We start from the raw sequence: 4,219 nt of genomic DNA on the forward strand, positions 1-4,219 counted from the left end.
GAGTTTGGATCATGTCAAATATAAAACAAGAATGTAGCTTAAATATGCCCTTACATGCAAAAATTGGGTTCCAGTTGAATCAGTGGATACCTAACGTGTACATGACTAAGGTTCAGTTCCAAATCGAACAATAATTGTTTATTGCGGTTTCTACATAACATGTATATGATGTGTGTTGTTATAGCCTGATAATCATGAAACCATATGCAGGAAATCCGCTTCCTATTGTTGGAGGTTATCCATATTGGTTGGGATCCATTCTCCCAATACAAGTGTTGGTGGTGGGACCTCCATTGCCATGGTTCTGATGGCTCCCACCACATCCTTTGGTAAAGCATACTTAACCTCAACTTGTTTACCACTCAAATCATGAAATGTCTTTTGCAAAACTCTATCAACAACATCCCTACATAAACCCAATATAGGACTTGTAGATATGTCACTTTCTGTTTATCTCACACTTTAAATAAATCATTAGACCCATTCCATGTGCAAATGGTACGAGAGATTTGTCATAAAAGATGTTGCTTTTGTGGAATTGGGTTATTAGATCCAAATATGGTCATTGGGTCTCACAAAATAGAATCCAAGGATCATCAAGGTAGTGGACCCTTGGTATGTAGTTAGTGAAGGTGGTTATTAGAAAGTGGGGCAGGCTTCTTCACAAAATGTGGTGAATCCCCTATGTTACCTAGATGTGAATGTGAATGTGAAAATAAAAAATCTAAAATAAAAAGAGTTATTTATAAGGGATCATGAGATTCACTGCAAAGGAGAAGGGGTTGGGATAACTCAATGACCGAGCATGCGATCTTCACAAGGTTGGAGGTTCGACCCTTTCGGCACACATGCCCCACCATCCATTAGCACACTCTAAACCAGATTCATAAACCCAATCAGGGTTCCATCAGCTTTCTACTATGGGCTTGCAATGAAGATGGGGCCACCTTATGAACAACAATGAGAGTTGTTAGGTGTAAGAAGGGAGGGAAGCGAGAATTCAAATATGTAACGTGGGCTGGTTTCCTTCTGTTTGGAAAGAGTTGGTTTTGATGGCGTGGAATAGTCCCATATTGATTGTGTTTGAGTTTGTTGTGGGCTTTATAAGCCACATGTAAACTCTTACATTTGTTCCTGAGAACAAGAGGTTGAGATGACTACCACACACATGCGTGCACATGCCCACCCGTCGTGCTGTGCCGTTCGGGTAATTGGCCCTTTAGGGCCATATCCAAAGTATCTTTTTGCCCAAAGTTTCTGTGGATATTTGGATTCTTTAACGGGTTATGAGAAATAATAACGGGTCACGACTCCTCGTAGTCCGTGTCCGTTATGGCTCTTCGGATTCCTTTAATGGATCTTGACTCTTCGATTTTCGTTAACGGGTCATACCTCCTCGGATTCCGTAATGGGTTCCTTCCACGCTTTGTAACCGTTCGTGGGTTATAAAAGCGTGGTTAGGGCTGAGGTTACGATAGAACTGAGACACACTGATTTCTATAGAAGAGCTCTGCGGTTTTCTATTTCTCGGTTGCTTTCTTTCTCCTGAGTTATCCTGAATGGGGTTTTCTGCAACTTCGGTTCGTGGAGGTTGTTTTCGAAGGCTGATCTGTCGGAGTGCACCGGTCTGATCGTCGAGGCTATTGTATTTTGGGGGAAGGACGCTGAACCCTGTTTGCACTGTATGTGGGGGCAAATCTTCTCTAAGGGGAGTAATTTTGTACGTCTTAGCCTTTTACATAATCTAAACATGTTTTTGTTGTTTCTATTATGTTCCTTGCATCTGTTTGTCTATTTGCTTGTGTCTGGATTTTAGTGTTATGCAGAACCCGACATGCCTGCTCTCTGTTTCTGTTTCGATTTGTTAAAAATCATGATTTATATTATGCTGCATATTATGATTTATATCATATTTTATATCATGATAATGATTGTGAAACTGTGTGAACCGAAAATATGATCCAACAAGAGTCACCTATATGGGGAGGAAGACTTCCTAAAAAATAGGAAGTTGCAAGAGCATTGGGGATTGCATAGGGAAGAAGGCAAGAAAGAAAATGAGAAGACAATAACTAAAGTGAAAAAGGAAACTAGAGGAACCAGTGGTTGGGTGGTTGAGATCACTTATACTGGTGCAAAAAGGTTAGTTGTCATTATTAACCGCCTAAGGTAAATGGTTGACCATGGTTAACTGGACATGGAAGGACGTTTTGGTCAGTGCAAGGGATAGGAATGAATATGGCTGTCAACACAACACAGGAATGGATAGAGAAAAAAACCTATTTTTTGTATAATCAACCAACTCAAGTTAGGGCTGAACACCTCATATTATGATACGCAAAAATAAAATATTTTTTTAGGAGAAAAAAAAAATGAAAGCTGACCTTGAGATCGTGTTTAGCATAAGGTTGATGCCACCATTATTATTTGTGCCATGAAACCATCATCATTTTTCATGAAAAGTGATTGCTTCACATAAATTGGATCTTATGATATACTGTAGATAATTACACCTACGATATATGTTACATAAAACATGTTAAACACATCTTTATGTATACATCTTCCATTTGGTGGCTACATCCGTGCAAAGTTACAAGGCAAGAACCCATACCATTGTATAGTATCATATATAGTTTAGAATGCCAGTAGACTTGTTTTTTTTTATAGGCAAGCTGGGGTTAGTCTGACCCCTACCAGAACAACAACCGCCCCATGTGGCAGAGGGATTTGATCATGGGCCTTTAGCTTGACACAGGACCCGCTTACCACATGGAATACCACCTTGGGTGAATGCCTGTAGACTTCCTTCCTAGTTATTGCTATTATTATTATTTTTTTGACGAAGAAACATCCTTGCCGAGGGAAAACCCCGGGTGGTGGAGCCTTACGACCACCCTGCCTTAGGTGCATAGTGACAAATATCACGAGATTTATGAAAAATCTCCTGATAATATTGCGAGAAATTGCCTGAAAGTTTAAAACGGTAATTTCGCATGAGATTTTCAAAACATCGTGAGATTTATGAAAAAAACATAAATACCATGATTTAAACATGATATTTATGTTTTAAATGGCTATTTATCACAAAAAAAATTGTGTATTTTTTTATAAAAAATAAATTTATATTTTTTAATTATTTTTTTTATTGCCGAGATTTTGCCAAAAAAAATTGCGAGATTTATGATTTTTTTCAATTTCTCATGAGTTTTTTTGAAAAACGAGAAATTGCCAATAAAAACGTTTGTCACTATGCTTAGGTGGCCCATCTCTGAAAACTACAAAGACAACCATGTCTCAGAGGGGTTAGATCCGGGGTCTTCAACTAACACCTTCACAACCACCCTGCTGGCTGCGCCGGTGACCCCCTATGATCCACTCCGGTTGAATGAGATAGCTGGATGGTTAGGTGGCATTAGGGGTGGCAAAACCTGACACGACCCGCCAACCCGACCTGCCAACCCGCCTCTTAGGCGGGTTCGGGTTGGGCTTAAGCCAACCCGTTTAATAAATGGGTCGACCCGCCTAACCCGTTTATTTAACCGGTCGGGTTCGGGTTGGGAGTATGCCAACCCGCCAACCCGGCTGACCCGTTTAATAAATGGGTTAGGCGGGCGGGTCAACCCGCCAACCCGCTAACCCGACCCACCGACCTGCAAACCCGTCCGCCAACCCGACTCGCTAACCCACCCGCTACCCGCCAACCCGTTTTCCCGACCCAACCCATTTATTAAACGGGTTGGCGGGTCATGTCGGGTTACCCGTTTATTAAATGGGTTGGGTTAGTGTTTGCCACAGCCGACCCGTTTAATAAACGGGTCGGGTTCGGGTTAAGGTATGCTGACCCGCCAACCCGCCAACCCGACCCGATTGCCACCCCTAGGTGGCATTATGTGAATCGATGGAAGTAGGGATGCAGATGGGTCCGATTCAAGATAGAAGTCTTACAATTTTTTGCTGTTTGGGATCTCATTTGGATCTGAATCTTCATTTAGATAGTTCCAGACCCCATCGGTTTGCATCCCTAGATAGAAGTATCTGGTTTGAATCCCACGGCGTTATCTAAAGTTTACCTATAACAAAAAAAAGAAAAAGCTCCACTTCCTTTGGGTCCTTACTTGACCCGACCCGACCCATTTATCAGTTTTGAAAGCCGCTGAATCAACTTCCGCTGTCACATCGCGAGCAGAGTCTTAAGAACTAAGAACGAAATAAACAA

This window comes from Nuphar pumila, chromosome 6 (genome assembly GCF_984573655.1).
Source record: "Nuphar pumila chromosome 6, dmNupPumi1.hap1.1, whole genome shotgun sequence".
NCBI lineage: Eukaryota > Viridiplantae > Streptophyta > Magnoliopsida > Nymphaeales > Nymphaeaceae > Nuphar > Nuphar pumila.